General features: G+C 39.3%; 1 protein-coding gene across 1 annotated transcript in view; it reads left to right on the top strand.

Annotated features, from left to right (window-relative positions):
* The first annotated feature begins 7,775 nt into the window (after nt 1-7,775).
* LOC124129052 (sodium- and chloride-dependent glycine transporter 1-like) overlaps nt 7,776-21,229 on the top strand; it is a 54,238-nt gene continuing 40,784 nt past the window's right edge. Inside the window, exon 1 of the mRNA XM_048390121.1 lies at nt 7,776-7,987. The gene's annotated coding sequence lies outside the window, so the exon portion shown is untranslated. The remainder of the gene's footprint in view (nt 7,988-21,229) is intronic.

Raw genomic sequence — 21,229 nt, 5'->3', positions numbered from 1 at the left:
GCAAAGTAAGTACCCTAAAATAGTTATTTCCTATTTCTTACTTTAAATTTCTCACTCTTCTTTCCTGTCCGAAATATTTTTCACTGCGGGGAATTTCCTTATCTGCTCTACTAACATTTGCCATATCATGTCTTGTCCTTGTGCCGTCCTATTCATTCATACCATTTCATCATCTTAGTTCATCATTCAATCAAAACAAATTCATTACACCTGTGTTGTTGATTACTTTTAGTTAGCAGCTTAGTATATTGCTTCATACTTAGTTCTTCCTATATATATTCCTGCTCGAAACATTTTGGTAAGATTGTTGTGATCGTTATTGACTAAGTTTATCCTACACATCTGCTTGGTGGCCGAGAGGGGACATCGCTTTCTCGCTCTATCCCTTTCTCGCTTTATCGCTCTATCGCTCTATCGCTTTATCGCTTTATCGCTCTATCGCTCTATCGCTTTATTGCTTTCTCGCGGTTAAGCAATATCCCCTCTTGACCAGTACAGGGGCCGCATGTGATATCTGCTGCAATTGGGAGGTAATGTTGAACTTTTCTCACTATTTACTTAAAACATAATTTAACTGTACAGACGTAGGTGATTTTAAAACAATCCACCGATTTTTGCGTAAAATGTAATTGATTTATTTATGGCCCTATCCAGTTGTATGTGACCATCACACCGAAAGCGCGTGGCAGATTATGGCGATACGTTCTAAATAAATCAGGTTAAAATCTACATATATATTTTTCAAAAGAAGTTAAGAAGACTATGGTTAATTAGTCATGGCTGATTGTTTTGCAAAAATACAATCTTATAATTGTGGGTGTTCTTTAACTTGTTTTCGGTAGTATATGATGTTACAGTTTGTCATAAGGTTGTTAACTGTACAGACGTAAATGTTCTTTTTGGCATTTGATGTATGTTTAACTTGAATTGTGTTTCTTGTCTTGTGCAAATCTACAAATATATGTACTTGCATATAGTAATTTGATAAACACCGTTGTGATTGAGTGAGTGAGAATGGTTTCACGTCGCTTTTAAGAATAATCCAGTAATATCACGGGGAACACCAGAAATGGGCTTCACACATTGTACCCTTGTGGGGGATCGAACTGGGTCTTCGGCTTGACGATCGAACGCTTTAACCACTAGGCTACCCCACTGCCCCCATCGTTATGGTGTTACCACAGTTGATATGTGTACTTAACATAAACTACACATATGGAGAGACATAATTAGTGTGGCCACATAGTTAAGGTTGATAACAATATGAAAAGCATTACTTTGATTATCTATAACATATATTAAATCAGCTATCATTGTGGTATGTTATGTATATCATTGTGGTATGTTATGTATAGTTTTGTCAAAATTGTGTGTGTGAAACGAGAAAAAAATACGTGTGTATTTTGTAACATATTTATCTACTACAAGATGTTTCAAAAATCTTATCATAAGAGGCAAAATAGCGGTGAGAATTACATGATCACTAAATATTAAATATCAGCAAAAAACGTTTTAATATACGGCATTGTGGGAAATATCGCTTTCTCGCTCTATCGCTTTCTCGTTCTATCGCTTTCTCGCTCTGTCGTTTTGTCGCTTTATCGCTTTCTCGCTCTATCACTTTCTCGCTCTATCGCTTTCTCGCTCTATCACTTTCTCGCTCTATCGCTTTCTCGCTCTATCGCTTTCTTGCTTTCTCGCTTTCTTGCTCTATAGCTTTCTCGCTCTATCTCTTTCTCGCTTTATCGCTTTCTCGCTCTATCGCTTCCTCGAATGACTAACCATAGCCATATGAAGGAATCGGGTGTTCTTTAACTTCTTTTGAATAGTATGTACTATAAATAAGTCTTGTGTACATAAATCAATCGGAAGGGGTGCTAATTGGGATTGTTCACTAGCCAATATATTAGCAAATATCGCCGTGAGCGTTTATTTGAGCGGGGCGCTTATTACGTTGAATACGGTAATTATACTTTGCATTTATGTCTCAGAAATGACTGTTGATAAGAAGGCCTCGCTTAATAGCGGAAATACCAACTTGAATATAAAACCAAACAACTATCTATTTCCACATTACGGTTACTGACAACAATATGTCATCCAAAAACTAGAAATTACATAATGGACATCCGGTAGTATTACCATTGCTTGGGTGAGGACTTCGACTTTGATGACATCTACTCCGCAAACAGAATAAACATTGATATAAGCGTTGTTTTTAGGAAAACACTATTGCTTTTTAGGAAGTACGTACTACTCAGCGCTAGTCTTTTTTACGCAGAAATACACTACGTGGATTGTTATAAAAGCACATATGTCTGTACTGTTGATTTAAATTTAAGTAGATAGTGAGAAAATTTAAACATTCCGTCCATATGTATAATTTGAAATGCGACTGGAAAAATCTCAGCTCTCCTTTATGATTAAAACCCACAACAGCTTACTTACCCTAGCAAACTAGAGTTGTATTTTTCCCATTTTGTTCTGGAAACTTTGTCAGATACTTAGTATTTTGGTCTTCTGTTTCTGCTTTTCCAGTTTGGCTTAGTGACGACTTTTAGTTCCCTTACTTCTATTTTGGCTAGCTGCAGTTCATTGTTCTTGTACCTTTTGGTGCACTAGAGGTTGAACTTTAGATGCATCCATTTTGTATCCTTTGGTGAGGAGTTCATAGTTTGTTGATGTTCAGATGTTTGTTGGATCTTAACTTGTGAGATTCTTGTCGCCTTTCAGGAGGTACTTCGGTTTTGATAGTTGTCATATAGTTCATATTCCTCTCATTTCAAACATACTTGCACTTTAGTTTGTATCACCATGGCTGAATCTAATGTAAGTGGGGACCCGGAGGTAGATGTGGTACTTTGCTGCCTTCAGCATCTGCATCCTTCGGTCCGCACTGGTGTGCTAAATAGACTAGCAGATGATGTTGCAAATCAGCTGCAGCATCCCAATACGGCATATCGTGTTACTGGTACTGGTGCACCAGGTCTTGGGTTGTCCAATACTTATACTATTCCACCTACAATATATACCAGTCCTAGGGTGGCATTACCTGCTCACTCCCCTAGGCCGGTACCTCATTTGCTTAGTCATACGCCACCATCAAGGTCACCTATGCCCACAGGTTCTGAGAATCTGTTTCAGATTTCTCCGATGACAGTGAACCTTAGTCCTATGATGGACCTACCAGCTTCACTGCCTAGGCCTCATGGTTCAATTTACAACTTTGTTCAGCAACATCTACACCTTACCTGAATAGTTACCTATCACAACCTTCACACACACCGCATGAGTCTTGGCCTAGTCGCACTATTCCAACACCATATCCAGGCTATAATCCAACTACCTTTTATAGCTATAGTGTAGACTTGTCACACCCTTTCAGTCTACTTATATGTCCATCATCAATTCTCCCAGGCCACGGTTGTCATCATTTTCTGGGGATGGGACCAAGGGTGAGGTCAAGTATAAGCAATGGCATTTAGAGAATGTTGGGTGTCGTAGGGAGAATGCATTCTCGGACACTTCAATTCTAAATGCCATGTGGAGGTCCGCCAAGGGTTCAGCTGCTGACCTACTTAGTGGGCTTTCAGAAACTGTTACCCTTGACACTGCTATTGAGCAGTTGGACTTAGTGTTTGGCAATGTGATGCCTGGCGAGACGCTTATGGAGCGTTTTTACACTGCCCGCCAGGAAAAGAATGAGTCTGTCGCTGCGTGGAGTTGCCGCCTCCGGGATTTGATCTCCAAGATAGAGGCATCTGGCACTTTACCACACAATGCTGCGCCTAGCTTGCTTTGAAGCCGGTTTTGGATGGGTCTCACGCGTGATGACCTGAAGCAAGCGACGCGCCATCACTTTGATTCAGGTATGGACTATAACAAGTTGCTGCTTGCTGACCGTAGGGTTTAGGAGGAGCCACCCCTGGGGATGCACAATCATGCCAACTGACTACCAATACAACAAGCAATAGACAACTGGATGATGTGCTATCCCGCCTAAAGGAGATTGATAAGAACCTTAGGTCTGTAGGGGATAGGGTTAACACCCTCGAGTATAAATCTCGTAGGCCCTCAAATACAGCCTAGAATCAAGCCAATAAGGCCCAAACTCAGGCTCAGAGTCTACCCCCTAAGTCTACCACTACAAATGTAGTTACACAAGGTAGCACACCACGTACACCATATGCTTCTCAATCACAGTTAGCCTCGAAAACTGAGGTACACTGTTTTGATTGCGGGAAGATAGGGGTTAGGCGGCATCACCCACAGTGCCCCGCTTTAAACTCCTAGGAGTCAATGTGATGGGGCGAACATTGGACTCCGACATTAGCTCCAATTCTGGGTTGCCATCAAATTTGGCAGCCCATTCACCGTTAAGACCGACAACAACCCCCTCACTTACGTTTTAACATCAGCAAAATTGGATGCAACTGGACATCGTTGGCTCGCTGACCTTGCTGCTTACGACTTTTCTATAGAGTATGTACCAGGGGTAAGGAACAAGGATGCTGATACGTTGTCCAGGTTGCCACGTGAGGTCATGGATATCCAGTCTGTGTCTGCGGTTTGCAACAGTAAGCAGTCGTCTAGTGTTGTACAGACGCTCTCACTTTGTCATGAGGTATTGAACTGTGTTTTAGCGGTTGATGATTTCGAGTCTACCAATGTTGGGACTGATCAGCATATGCTTTCTTGTCAGCAGGCGGACCCCTCAATCTGCACGATTGTGGACCTTCTCCGTAAAGATCAGCGCCCTTCAAAGGAATCTCTTAGGTCATTTGATCGTGACACAGCTTCAATCCTCAGACAGCGGGATGCTCTCTCCATCACTAACAATCTCCTTTATAGGAAACAGAAGACTATAGAAGGTGATTATCCCTACTTTCAACTCATTGTCCCACAGCAGCAACGAGAATTCGTCATTACTCATCTTCATAACGGTATGGGGCATCTGGGTAGGGACAGGACTGTGGCTCTCCTACGGACAAGGTTTTATTGGCCAGGAATGATGGGGGATGTCGAGAACCACATTTGTAGCTGCCAGAGGTGCATTCTTCAGAAAGCCCCTAATCAGAATGAGCGTGCACCATTGGTCAACATTCAGACCACTCAACCAATGGAAATGGTATGTGTTGACTATCTCAGTCTGGAACCTTCATCTGGTGGTTACGAAAATGTTCTGGTCATTACTGACCACTTCACCAAGTATGCTGTTGCGAATCCAACTCGTAACCAAACAGCGCGAAGAACAGCGAAGGCCTTGTTTGAGCACTTTATCGTACACTATGGTCTCCCTGAAAGGTTAAATTCAGATCAGGGACGGAATTTCGAAAGTGACGTTATCAAACAAATGTGCAGCATACTTGGAATACAGAAAACAAGGACAACTCCCTATCACCCCATGGGGAACGGGTTATGTGAACGGTTTAACCGGACACTTCTTGGGATGCTCGGGGCTCTGCAGGATCAGGAAAAGGCACGTTGGAAGGTCCATGCCTATAACTGTACCTTGCACAAGTCTTCTGGGTTTACGCCCTATTTTCTCATGTTCGGCAGACATCCTAGACTGCCTGTTGATGTTGCCTTTGGCACGTCTCTCGCCAACACTTCATCGCCATCTTATACGCAGTTTGTTGCTGATTTGAAGCGCAAGATGACAACTGCGTATGAGCTCGCTTCTCAAAACACCGACAAGGCCCGGGCCAAACAGAGGAAGACTTATAATCTGAAGGCCCGTGGTGCTACTGTTAAGGTAGGTGATGCAATGTCAACATTCGTGGGAAACAGAAGCTTGCCGACCGATGGGAGGAAGATTTCCATGTGGTGGAATCACAGCCGAATTCTAATGTTCCCGTGTTTAAAGTCCGCAAGGAAGGCACCAGGGAGCATCGTGTACTTCACCGCAATTTACTCCTTCCCATTGGTTCGGATGGCCGTCCCATTCCTAAACCTCAGAGCCGTCCGCCTTCTCTAGGAGAATCTGCTGTACCTGGTGATACCTCTAACACCACTTTGTAGATTTCTACAATCGACTTGAATGTGGATATTCCTTTATCTCCAGTGCCTGGGGGTTCTCCATTCGGTCAGCCGGTTGAAACTCCTTCGTTTCCAAGGACACCACCAGCTCAATTATCTGGTGTTCCCTCTTCGACGACGCCATCTCTGATGTCGCCATCACTTGAGGTGCCTGGAGGAATTTCGACTTCCCCAGTGCCTTCCAGTCCTTCCACTTCTGTTGGTCCAGATTTATTTTCGGTCACCCCACCAGTGGTTACAAGACCTGGCAGGTCACGCCAGTGGATGACTGACGGTCAATGGGTGGTGAAACAGAACACGGTTTGGGTATAGTTCTCTATTTAGTCCATTGTATATATGTTCGAGCACATTTTATTGCTTTCTCAGGTTCATTTTTCTGCAACCTTTTATTATCCTGCTCCTTTCCTTGGCTGGTCGTCTGTTTTCAGCTGTGTATGGTGAGGGCACCATTTCCCAAAAGAGGGGTGCATGTAGCAGGGTACCTTTATCATATTCTTCCTAGTTATATCATTATTCATACAACATCATCATAATCATCTATATGTTCAATGTTTGTCTTGTCTACAGTTGAATATCAGTATATAACTCTTTAAACATCTCAACACCCTTATTTTTCAGTCTCTGGGAATCTCTCACCAGATCTTCCCCTTCAACATTCTGTCTATCTTTAGACATTTTTCACACCTGTAGGGTTTCCCTCGGTCTATTTATATCTTGCATTAAGCACTTCCTTTGATGCTTAATGCAATCTGTCTTCTAATTGGCCACCCTGGTCCTCTACAGGTAGCTTCCTTCCATACCTGACTTCCTCCTCACTTCATGTGCTGCTGTTGAGGAGGAAGGACATTTTCTTTTCTTCAGGTATGGAATGGCCACATTTCAATCTGTTTTCATCTGCTTCTGTCAGAAATTAATATCTATATTAGGGTGCTAAAATTAAATTACATAATATATATAATATCATTTAAAGTAATATTAAATTAATTGAATGGAATATTGATATCATAAAACTTGCTTGTAAAATAATTAACCACATGGTCCAGTTTGGCTCATGTGCTTTTCAAGTGTCCTATAGTGAACTTATAACAGTAATTTAACTTTAAAGTTAGTTTTATCATAGTTATAAAATGGCTTTTGTACTTATATATTTAAGATAAATAATACCTGTGAACTTGCAAATATATGACTTCATGTGCTGCTGTTGAGGAGGAAGGACATTTTCTTTTCTTCAGATAGTTCTTCAACAGCAGCCACCCCCTTGTAATAAACACATTATCATCATCTGCCTGTGTCTGTGTTTCCCAACGGCTCGAGCCGGATCATTACCACTACCCCGGCTACACTGACACACCTAGAACAAATTTGGGGCGACCCAGGATTTCGAGGGACGAAACTCTGCACAGCGAATAGAGTGCCTTAAACCACGAGGCCACAGTCATTTAGCATATGATCTTGGGATTTTTTGCGGTATCTGCTTCACATTAGCGCAGATGCTGCTGCTTTGTTTTTGAGAGATTCTGGCCACTGGTTGTTGAGTTATCTCTGGTGTAAACTATGGCGGAATGATAAATAACAATAAACAGGACGATTATAAGAGGTCTGTAAGACATGCTGACCTGAAGTCCTTAAACATCATTCACATTGCGCTACATTTCCACACCACACGAGGACATGCCCTAGATTTCCTACAATACTTTTCCTATAAATAAACAAAATGAAACTGGTTTTGCGACAAACCTCCTCTATGCATCATTGAAGACAGACTGCATGCCACACTTTCACTGTACGATTTTTACATCAAGCGCCGGGACTCAGACCAAGGGGGAAACGATTCCTTTCAACTCGATTCAGTGTTTCCCTTCTTACATCAAGGAAGCCTGCTTTGTCAAACAAGGGTTTGGCTTTTACGAAGTGGATTACCAAAACAAGCTAACCAACACGGATTAAGGTATGTTCGGCTTATTCATTTCGTATGTTACTTATTGGAAGTAGACCGCCTCCGTGGTCTAGTGGTAGAGCGGGATTTGATCCCCGGCCGCGTCCTACCAAAAGACGTTAAAAGATGGTACTTGTTGTTACCCTGTCTGGCGCTCGGCATTAAGGGGCTAAAACAAGGACTGGTCGGCCCGGAGTCAGTATACTGTGTCTGAGTGAGGTATTCATGTTAAACTGCGGCATGGTATCTCAGTGAGCTAGCACTATAAATCGGCATCAGTCCTGACTAGTACAAACCGACACACACACACACACACACACACACACACACACACACACACACACACACACACACACACACACACACACACACACACACACACACACACACACACACACGTGCATGCACGTCGCTATATAAGTGCAATAATCTTGGTCTAGACTCGATTATCTACAGACCGCTGGAATATTGCTGGGTGAAACATAACACACAAACAAACAATTGCGAGAGGTGAAGGGCACATTTGTGATACCTCAAGCATCACCGCCGACAACGAACAAACTCAAACTCAGTTGTTAGTCAAATGATATTCAAATATAAGAAATGCACACCCTATGTGTGCATTATACAGAAATCTAGGTTCTATAAGTGACACTGTATCTGATTGGAGCTCCGCAGCCAGTTTCAGTTATTACTGACATAAGCTATTTATTACTTTTGATTTTGACTAAATTTGTTTGACATATAGAGAATCTCACCCTCGTGTCTTTTGATATCAAATATATCAACACGAGTTGATAAAAGTGGAAAAATTCCGAGGCTTGCCGAGGATTTTTGCCACTCTTATCAACGAGTGTCGATATATTTGATATCAAAAGACACGAGGGTGAGATTTTATTTATCATCCAACATCATTCTTTCAACTTTTTCAATTTGTAGACAGTAATTAGCATTGTCTTCAGTGTAAAAAGTACTGCAAACAGCTTCAGTAGCAGAGCCATTAGTGATGTCATTTGATTGTGACGTCATGGTAACCAGTGACGTCACAATGGTCTGCAAAGCAGTGTGATGTAATTTCATTGCAGCGATATCTACAGTGTGAGCCAGTTTGGGATGATAAAAATTGATATTGGCCCAATTGTTTTCCTGTCATTTGGCTAGTAATTTAATACAAGAAATGAAAGCGACAAAACATTTCCATAATCATAAGAACTCTCTTTAGTCTAAAACATAACTCATTTCCTCCCACATTTTGAAAGCTAGGATAACCTGTATTCTTACATCCAGCTGCACAATATCATACCGTGAACATTATACATCACCCTACTGTTATACAGAATGCATTTTATGGTAATATGGGTGAGTGAGTGAGTGAGTGAGTGAGTTAGGTTTAACGCCGCTTTTAACAGTATTCCAGTTATATCACGGCGTTTCAGTTTAATGTTGGAGGAAACCCGAAGTGATGCAAGTCTCAGACGTTTACCACTTCGGTGAAACCCACGAGCACGGGTATGGTGCTGACAAACCTAGAAACATAATTGGGGCGAACCGGGATCCGAACCCACAATCATAGGTTTCTGGCGTGCCCAAGGGACGCAACTCTGCATAGCGAATTGCGGCGCCTTAAACGGCTGGGCCACCCGTGCCCCCTGGTAATATGGAAATATTATTCCCATCCACTTTGAAGGTTAACTATCACTGGACAAAATATCATCCATTCCAAAAAATCCAAAACTTGGAAATACCACCATTCCAATTGGAAATATGACCATTCCAATATTTGGAAAGGTCATATTTCCAAGCTTGGATTTGTTTGGATTTGTTTGGATTTGTTTGGAAATGTTAGGAAATATTTGGATACAACATGTCATAATCATATCTGTTAAACGTTGTACAACTTTTGACCTTATGTGAGATTAGTAATGACATGAAAGTAAATAATTAAGAGTATTTTGGCACTATGTTCCACGAAAAAGACCAAATCATGAGCAAATTTAACTAAAAGAAATTCTGTCATTTAAAGTGGCTACTCTTTATATCTAATTTCTTATCTTCCTTGCCTATAATCATATGACATTGACTTTGAACTTTGAACAATTAAACAAATATTTTTTTTTCCCATACCGACTTACGGTTGTCGTAGAACAAAGACCGTTTCGAGAATATAGAGGGCCTCATTATTATAATTTGAACTAATATACATATGTACATAATAGTACTAGGTATAAATGAATTTTGATAAGTGTTCGTACAAGAATATGAAATGCGAATTATCTCGGAATTATGCGCAACACATAGGGCTGAAAATTGTATAATTGTTCTGGAACTATCTGACTGTAATTCAAAACAGGGAACAATATTTCGTCAAATGAATTATTGAGCCAGGAATGCAACGATTTAAATGCTGAAAAAATGAATAAACATATCTGGAACAGAGTTGACTGTTCATGTGGACAATTATATGCTACGTCTATTTCCAATGAAGTTTATCACCCCATGTTATAGCATTTGTTTCATATAAAAGATAGAAACCAAATAAATGGGACAATTAGTTGTTATGAATTAGCTTTACTTCTGTGACATATCACACAACTAAATGTGAATATGTTTATCAAATAATCAATTACAGTAAGTAACCTAGTGTCCTTATTTATACACAATTTAATTACGTATTGGGGTACACTATATAATACACATATACACGGATTGATTTTTGTTGTTGACAATTTAATCATAACCCAAATCATACAAATCAAAGTGTGAAAGTAGTGACTAACTTTATGATCAAGGGTATAAATACTCAATTGTTTCTATTAATCCTAATAGTATAACAATAAACCCTGTGTATATACTGAGCATATTAAGATACATCCGGATCTACGACCGCAGCCATATAATCAATCAAGGAAAGTATATTAGATTGAATTACAAATGTGCTATCACTTAAACAAAATGTTCCGTTATCCACGTAAGCCTAAACCTGGGAGAAATAAAGTTGTGTTCTGTTCTGAAGACGCCGTCATGATTAGTTGGCGCCAGTCTAGACTGTCCAATCAACGTGAATATACAAACCGTGATGTTACTTGACCAGTTGATGACACCTGTCAAACTCAAAGTGCCCCTGGTCCTCCACCCACCATGTGTAATACTTTAGCGTACTTGATTGTTTAATTTGCAGTTATATCACTGTTAGGCTGAGTGATGAGAGAATACATTTTGTTGTTTTTGTAAATGATCGTTTCCATTTTCAACGTGGTAACCTTATAAGTGACTAACTGTTTTATCATGATGAAATGAAACATATTAAAATAATCAGAGGGACTGACGATCGCATTTTTCGCATAAATGTCATGCTCGCATTAATTTCATGATTTACTGAAGATAGATTTGAACATTTCTGAGCAACGATCATGTTTGGGTAAAGGAAGTAATCTTGTCTCCGCTTGCAATTGGATTCAGTTCCGAGATCGCAGCTTGACTGTTCGGTACGGCCGAAAGGCGGCATCCATGTTGTTCACGCTCCGCTGATCACGGGGCCTCATTTGTCTGTATTCTGCTTATGAGCCGGGATGCGCATGAAACACGGGTGTCAAAACGAATATATTTACCAATTATACGTACGGTCAATTAGCAAGTCCAAGAGACAATACCCTGGTTCTACCACCTTTAGGTGTAATTACGTCGCATGCCCCTGGTTCACGGTTCGTCTGATCTCCCGTCATAAAACCACGATGTTTATTTACCTGGAGCCTCCGACAGCGCCGACTTCCTGTGTACGTGTACACTACTGCCTAGAAGTCCATTCCCCTTACACGTACCCCAACCGCCACTCGTGTGCAACGCGTGACACACTCATTAGAGGGGGAACAAACTTTTGACCAAAGGAGGACCCGTCTTAAGCTGAACCTGGAGGTGGTAACAAGGAGAGAACATTTTGTTATCCTGACGAAAAATGATAATACACATGTATTTGCTAATGTCTCCTTTCTTTATGTGATTTTGTGGGAATAACATGAATACTGTTGTGTTTAAATAGATCTGTCTTGTTTTATACGACCATTGCTTCTAAATCCGATGGTGTTAAGATAATACATGGTCCTGGAACATGTTATTGCAATTAAAATGCTTTTATTGTGATTTGACATTAACCGTCTGTAGTACGACTTTCAGTGATAATATGTATGAGGTTTGGCGGCGCATTGTTTTTTTTGGACCCTAATTACTTTATGATGACTTGGACTCTTTATCTCAGCTCCATAGCCGTGAGGCTGGAAAAGAGCAGCATGTAATTAATGAGGGTGGGTTATATCATTGAGGATACACTTGAGGAGAGAATACTAATTACCGTACCTGTAGACGTAAGCGCGGGGTTGTGTTTTAGCTGGCCGTTCGATAATGGCCGCCAGGAGAAGTGAGCTTTGACTGCGTCATCTAAAATAAATAGTAAGATACAGCAGTGTTATTTTCACGAGTCTGTTGAATAAACTCGCAGCGCTACGGTCAATGTATCTTCTACTTGATCCTTGATACATCATTTTGGCATTCACAATATATAGTATTTCAACGTACAAAGGAGCACTGATCTAAAGCAATTCCGCGGGAGTAGTTGTTACCTGTGCATCACTGTATTTTCCCAGTGAGTACCCGGATGATATAGCAGAAATCTAGACTTGTTCGCGACCTGTGCTCGCCATTCGTAAGCGCATTTTTATTGATAGTAGAAGGACGTATGGTCACATTGATCAACAAAAATGAAATACAGTTTTGGAAATGTAGGTACATTTGTGGGGAGCATCGGTAATGGTGATGCAGTTTTTGTAAGTCACTTGCTTGGTAATTGTGCGATCTTTGTGTACACTATTTTGACTTGCAACACTAAGTAAATATTTTATCTGAACATTGCTTATTTTACCGTGTGTATATGTTTACATTCAAAATGTAAACATATTTCACTAAGTAAATTTATTAAACGCCTAAATATTCAGTTTATTTTACAAATTAACTGAAAAATATGTCCATCTTTGTTAATATGATAACGAATTCCAAATATTTGTTTATGTTTAATATCATCACCAAGTACAGTTCTGTATTGTTGGGCTTCTTTTCTTAGCATAATTAATATATTGTGATGTGTTTAAGGTCTCTTGGTCGTCTTTATCATTTTTAGTCAGTCGGTTAAATAAATGAATGGATTATTCAGTCAATTTGTAAAATGACTGAAATATTTAGATATTTAAAAAATTGCCTGAGTGAATCATATTTTACACATTGACTGTAACATATACACGCTTACAAAAGAAAATACTTGCGAAAACAACGTCTATCGCGCATCGAAAAACTTCCCAACCAAACGGAAAGGAACAAGAATGATTCTGTTCAAAGCTGCAGCGAATGAATGAAAACAAAATGCAAATATAATTATTACAACCTACCAAAGTTATAATGTATCCGGGAATATCAACATAAAGGAACAATATCCATTGCGTCTGCAGCTGTACAAAAATACTTATCCGATGTCAAATGTCTATGTGAGAATCAAATACTTTAATAATAATTATTTGGAAACAATATTTGGAATATATATGAAATATATTAAAATATTTAAATATATCGTTTTTAAACGTTATTTAAATGTATCGAATATTATAACCCGTGTTTGTTTCTTAACTGATCACTTAGTTTGTTTCAATTGTTTCACATAGGTGCCAAGTTTGCTGAGAAAGCCCACGTGACAACTATTTTTATAATGTCCTCGGTTCTTAAAAACATACATTGTGTTAAATAACAATGAACAACCAGTCAGTGTAATATCGGTTACTCTTTGAACAAAGTATGTTGTTTTTACATCTGTACTTCACGCCATGATATGAGTGTATTGCCTAGGTCTAGTAAACCTACCTTCACATGTAAACACTTACTTTTGACATATCCACTGTGCAAGATAACAGTAATTAATCAATCAACGTATTTCCTGTTGATCCTTTGATGTCTGGGAATGATCAGTTGATTTACAAAAAAGTAAAGCAACTGACCATACATCTCTTGCTGGGCTGCCACGTGCATATCACATAACTCACATTCCACCTCACTTCAAACCTGGATTTAGATTGAATAATTACCCCAGGTACAAGAAAGACCAAATTTGAACCTTTATAATCTGAGTGGTGCTACAACTAAGTATACATGTTATAAAGTCATTAACTGAGCAGCAAGTGAATTACGACAAATACACAAGTGTAGGGTTATACCAGTAAATGTGGATGACAACAAGGGAGTAGTAATTGTATCATCCACGCAATCCGAAATCCGCAAATGCTTTCACTCAGGGATACTTTTTTATTAATTAACTGTAACCATCAGGGGTATTTCCAAATAACGACATCCGATGAGCTTTCGCCGTTATTTGTCTGCTTGTTTAGGCTGATGAAATTAATTACCATGCGCCCTTTGTTGAAATCTTCATAGATCACGGGTAACCAATCAGTTTTAAAAAATGCGTAAGCTTATTTAGCTGTCCTTGCTGACTGGTAGCCCAGTCTCTTGTCACGCTCGGTTGCGTTAACGAGCAAATTGACTCACGGCAGCTAGAAAGCCCAAGCGGAAATCCAAAGGTCGTATTACCTGAAGAATCAACCTTCATTTGCGAAATATCTACTGCTCTCAAAATTAAAGTCCGAACTTTCTAACCAAGGATTACCAGTTGAAACAGGTCGATGGCTGAACATTCCCAGGGAAGACAGCCAGTGTCCACTCTGCGAATCTATCGCTGTGGGAGATGAATTGTATTATTTATTCCAATGTGAAGCTTTTCACCAACGGCGATATGAACTCTTAAATAAGCAATATCTTAAGTTTCCAAACATTTAAGAAAATTATGACCACTAACAGTGTAAGAAATCTAAAAGGCCTATCTAAATTCCTTAACAATGTGTACAATACAATTGGTAAATTGTATTAGTATCCACGTATCCTATTTTTATTATTTTTGTTAAATTGTACATAATAAAAATTGTAGATAATTGTATGTCATGTTATTCTAAGAATAAATGAGTTTGAGTTTGAGTCCGACATCCGAGAAGAAGCCAGAGATTAATGCCCCTTTTTGAATAGTTTACAATCATGTGTTTTAGGGTTAGCTGTGTTGGCTTAAACGTATTTTTATTTCAAAAGAAATCTGGATCGGTAAACAAGCATAACTTGCTTATGTAATACCTCTCCAGGTAACAACTTAACAACAGCTGGATATATATAAGAGAGTGATGAACATAAACATACAAAATGCACAAATGAAAAACACGAAGCCAATACACTGAAGCAAGTGGTGTCTGTGAAATAAGGTAATGCAGTTTTCCTTTACTACATGCATAAAATTAAGCTACTCAAACCTTTTTCTTTTGACAATGATGTCGTGAACTGATTTAAGAAGAGTCATGTTCGTAGAACTGCTTAACTACTGCCACGTAGTATCATTTTTAGACCATACCCATGTGTGTAGAAATACACAGTGTTTCTGATATTATCGTATTTTTTGACAGTTATAGAAAAAGTAAATTGCATCTTCAAGGTGATATCCACAAGTGCAGTCTGGTATGTCTGATACATGTCGTCTAAACTTATCAGCGTTTAAGTCACTGCATCCGAGCCTAAGTCGACAGTGGACAATTTGGCATGATCTATGAACATATTTGAAGTCAAAATTATTAGTAATTGCATCAGAACGATTAATTAATGATTTGATTTCTTTTAATGAGCGAGCATTAGTTACTTCATCGGATAGAGGGTTCCGCAGGTTGATCATATCCAGAAGAAATTATTATTAAGCATAGGTCTGTGTTCTACATTTGATTGTTTGTATGTTGAATCTATTTCTAAGGTTATATATGCTGTTATCAGAGAATTGAATATACACTTTTCAAATATTTTGGCTGAGCAACTTGTGAGTGCTACAGGACTATAATTTGAGCATTCATGTTCATTGCTGACACTGACACCGCATCAGCCCGGCAGTGGACTTGACACAGTTATTTGCGCACCGATTATATAACTCCTACAGACAGGGTGGGGTGGTTGTTTAAAGCGAAACGGACGACCCCGTCTGTTATCTAATAAATGCTGTGCGGCGCCTTTGATCTTGCCTCAAAACATACACCTTATAGTAGTAAACGACGATCAGGATGGCCTGGAAATAAACACAATTCTGTCTGCCCAGTGTATCCACAATTAACTAGAATGCTTCATATCCAAAAATTATATATATAGAAAATAGATATTTGCCCACAGCAAATATTCATTTGCTTAATTGCATCAGTATAGTTTATCAGAACATGTACAATGCTTTCTTACGCTTGGTTAGGCAGACTGAAATTGAACATTAGGATAAGTCAGCAGGGATAAAAGAGGTCATACCAAAGAACTTTAATTACTAGTGGAAAAGTCAGACATTCCGATCAACCACTACAGGGCCCGGCCGGTGTCACGAAATATATTCGCCCCCAGAATAAAATCTCCCCCCCCGGCGAATTTATACCGGTACAGTTCCGCCCCTCTCGAAATAAACTCTCCCCCACCCTACGAAATAAAATCTCCCCCCAGAATATTTCCTCCCCCGGTCGTTTTATAAATACTTGCCATGCAGTTGCCAATAGTTTTAATGTTCATTTGTTTATGTGTTTTTGTTGTTGTTTTTTTTATCTCCTTTATTTTTTCTGAATTATACATTTAGTTACTTGTGTGGGGTGTGGGGTGTGTGGTGGGGGGTGTCCCACCTTTCCTTTCGTTTTTCATAATATTATATTTTTAAGTTGTATATAACGTATGAATCCCTTCTCAGATTACTTTATCTCAGTTCTATATGACATACTATTTTACTTTTCTGTGTCGTTCTTGTTTTCTCTTCAGTGTTAGGTTAAACTGTATCATTTTTACTATTTTGATATTTTGCAATATGTTGTGGTCATCAGTTATGCAAATCAGTTTCGGTGTGTCTTTTTAACAAGATGTTCTTCATTAATATTCACCGCCAGCACCATTGTAACAATTACATGTACACTTTGCTTTGACGATGCCGGTTGATGTTGTTCAATACAGGTGTTTTCGAATCTATTCTACATGCTAATCATTTCGGGAAGATGATACACATTATCTATATTTTGGGTTACTTTGCTTATAAAGATTATACATGTAAACGAAAGGAGTCTTAGTAGATTTTAAAGTAGATTTAATCAGTGCTGAATTAGATAGTTATGATGTTGTATGTTTAACAGAAACCTGGTTGCACCATGATATTCTAGCCCCTGGTATTACACTGATACCATTTTCAAATGGTAGCCTGTATTAAGGAATATATTTTAGATCTTTAATCAGAGTATAACGGCGTGGATATGTTGACAGTTTTTACGTAGTTAGTGTTAAAACCGAATGTTTGCGAGGATTAATAAGATCTCTGAAATCAGTTGCATCAGTAGTTCCGGTGTCACGAAATATATTCGCCCCCAGAATACCCCCCCCCCCCCCCCACCCCCCCACCGCCCACCCCCACCCCTCCCGGCGAATTTATACCGGTACAGTTCAGCCCCTCTCGAAATAAACTCTCCCCCACCCTACGAAATAAATTCTCGTAGGGATTTTTATAAATACTTGTGTTTGGCTTGTGTTGGGTCCGAAAGTTTATATCTAACATTTTTGAATTGAAGACAGTGATAAAGTCTTATATCAACATGTGGACAATACTACACCATACATGAACTGTTTCGATTTGCGCGGTTTCACCAACCGTTCAAGATAACTAATACTCTCTGTCAAATGCGTTCAACGTGTAAATGTATTTCATACCTGATATATTGACATGGTCCCAGCTGGCAAACAAGACTTCTAAGAGCTTACTGTTGCGGCATAACTTCATCTATTCATCGGAGGCAACAGATGCTCAGTGATCCATTAATATATTTGTACCGCTATTGTCAACGTTCACGCCAAAAGGAATTTTCTCGTTGGAAAATCGAACTTGGTTATTCTCTAGCATTGATGTTTCACATTTCTATGGTTGTTTTCGACATGAGTATTGGTTCATGACAACATCTGGTGTCACATGACACAAAACAATATGTGCATGCCTGAAGTAGATAATATTTTATTCAGGAAACAATAGCTAGAATTGGTTACCCGAACAGACTAAATGGTTATATTTCCCTTTAATATAACAGTGTTTCAACACACAAAAATGTTAAACAAAATACGGTCATCAATTGTTTCTTTCCAATTACCAAGAAGAGTATATAGTCTGGTCTCCTAGTAAAATGAACGAAGAATTTAGTAAAAATGTTGACTATCACTTTGTTTAAAAATTATGGTATGCGTATGAGTAAAAATAATAGAGAATATTTTCATTACAATTTAGTTTAGTCTCATCATCGTTTTTGTGCTAAAAATTCCCTCTATGGTATCATTGATTGACTCAAGGTAGTGGTGAGCTAGAGTCAATTTAACTTAATCTCATGACGATCGTTGAATCGCATCAGCGTTTACACATAAAAAATTCTCCCTGTAGTAGCAGTATAGGTATATAAATCTGGCTCCAGTGGGGTTGCGGCAGAATCACCATTACCTATACTACTTTCTGTGACGTTCCTTGTAAGAGCTGAACATTTAATATTGGAAAAAGGCTCAGGGTAGATGAAATGGAAATTTGCAATAACATATTGTGTGATGCATAAATTGGGAGCTTATTGCAATTGCAAATATCGTCTTTCTTTTTTGACAATAAATAACAACAAATTCAATCAAACGAGTCACAGCACGACTGTATGTGCTCATATTTCAACGCCATCATCACTGTTCGTGTGATGATTAACCGATCATTATTGACTTATCAACACTGACTATTGGGCAATCTTTTTGTTCCAAAGGGAAATAACTCTCCTTTTGAAATGACATAAGCGACGGTCCAAACTGTCACTTCCGGTCTGGTTCCCGGATCAATGCGCGCTGCGACAACTACACTCTCCAACCCAGAGTTCCATGTGGCCGGTGTCAATAATACCGGTACAGTTCCGCCCCTCTCGAAATAAATTCTCCCCCTCCCTACGAAATAAAATCTCCCCCCAGAATATTTCCTCCCCCGGTCGTTTTATAAATACTTGCCATGCAGTTCAATAGTTACACCATAGAAGAACTAAATCACGTACTAAACAATAGAAAAAAAGGAACAGCCCCTGGCCTAGACCTCACCTCTTACCAAATAATCAAACACTTACCTACCAAACTACTCCAAACTTTACTTAAACTATACAACCTAGTTTACCTAAACGGACAGGTCCCATCCTCATGGAAGGAAGCTCTAGTAATCCCAATACCTAAACCAAATAAGCCAGCAGATCAGACAAACTCCTATAGGCCCATATCCCTAACCTCAAATCTCTGCAAAATAATGGAACTTATGACTAAAAATAGGCTACAGCACTACCTAGACCAAAACAACATCATAAACCCCGACCAAAGCGGCTTCACTCCTGGCCGATCAACTCTCGATAACCTTGCCTGACTAGAACAGGATATAAAAACAGGACAGCTAAACAAGCAATACACCATAGGCATATTCCTCGACTTCTCTAAAGCTTTCGATATGGTATGGCACCACGGGCTAATACAAAAACTAAAAAAAATAGGACTAAAAGGCCAAATAATAAACTTCATCCAAGATTTCCTAAACAATCGCAAAATTACCGTGGGTATAGACCATACGCTATCGGACCAGTGTCCCCTAGAAAATGGCACTCCCCAGGGCAGCATTCTCAGCCCAACCCTCTTCAATATAATGATAAATGATCTATTCGAGGGCTTATCCCCTAAACTAAACACTTCAAAATTCGCGGATGATGGAGCCCTATGGATCCGCACTAAAAGCATTAAAATGGCAGAAAACCTAATCCAAAAATCTCTAAATAAAATACAACAATGGGCAGACAAATGGGGCTTCTCCATTAACTCAGATAAAACAACAGGAATAGTATTCAAACATAAAAACATGAAACCTGCCTACCCAATCCTCCAGCTAAACAACCAAACAATCAAATTCCAAAAACAAACCAAATTCTTAGGACTTATTTTCGATCAACACCTCACCTGGGAGGCTCACGTCCAAAACCTAAAAACTAGATGCAGCAAAGACCTTAACACATTAAGATGTCTCACCGGCTCTAACTGGGGAGCCTCCAAAGATACCCTCCTCTCACTATATACAACACTAATAGACTACGGCTGCGCCATATACAATACCCTAAACAACTCTCTATCTAAAAAACTTGACTCAATACAATACCAAGCCCTTAAACTAATTACACGCACCCAACATGGCACCTCCTACACCTCACTTCAGGCCCTTACAGGAGAAATGCCACTAAATCTACGCAGGGAACATCTAAGCCTTAATTTCTGGGCCGCGTCCCAAACAAACCCTCTCATCCAAAACCTAATTAACCAAAACATTAGCCCAAGAAACCAAGCTCTAGCTCGCAAACACCCCTTACTCACCCCAATATCCCAAAGAATAACTAACTACCTCAATGAACACCAAACTCAAAATCTTAAACAAAACTGCAAAAAATCAAATATCTTCACCCCTAAACTCAAAATACACAAAATAGACACAACGCTAACTAACCAAATAAATAAACAAACCGACCCAAACATAGCTAAAACCACCACACTTTCTTACATACACGAAAATTGGCCAAATTGGTGTCACATATACACTGACGGATCTTCAGACCCGATCTCCAACCACACAGGTTTCGGAGTCCATACCACACAACCAGTTATATCCACACAATCTTCCCGACTCCCTAACAACCAATCTATATTCACGGCCGAACTTATGGGCATGGCCTCAGCCCTGCATAACCAACAATAAAAAAACAAACAAAAAATCCTAATTCTCACTGACTCGCTTCGTGGGCTACAAGCCCTCCAAAACAAAAATACAAAAAAAAACGACCTAAATTAATAAACCAAATACTTAAAAGCTCCAACGACCTAACAAAAGCAGGCAAACAAATAACCTTCTTGTGGATCCCCGCCCACGTAGGAATTTACGGCAACGAAAGCGCCGATAAAGCAGCTAAATTATCTCTCAAAATACCAGAAATAAGCCTAAACCTACCCATCTCAAAATCAGAAATTAAAAGTGTAAACAAACAAAAAAATAACCAAAAAATGGCATAATCAATAACAAAACTCAAATAGCCAAATCCAAAAAGT

This window comes from Haliotis rufescens, unplaced genomic scaffold, assembly GCF_023055435.1.
Source record: "Haliotis rufescens isolate VD_foot unplaced genomic scaffold, xgHalRufe1.0.p SCAF_83, whole genome shotgun sequence".
Taxonomy (NCBI): domain Eukaryota; kingdom Metazoa; phylum Mollusca; class Gastropoda; order Lepetellida; family Haliotidae; genus Haliotis; species Haliotis rufescens.
This window is presented reverse-complemented; position numbering and strand designations above follow the sequence as displayed.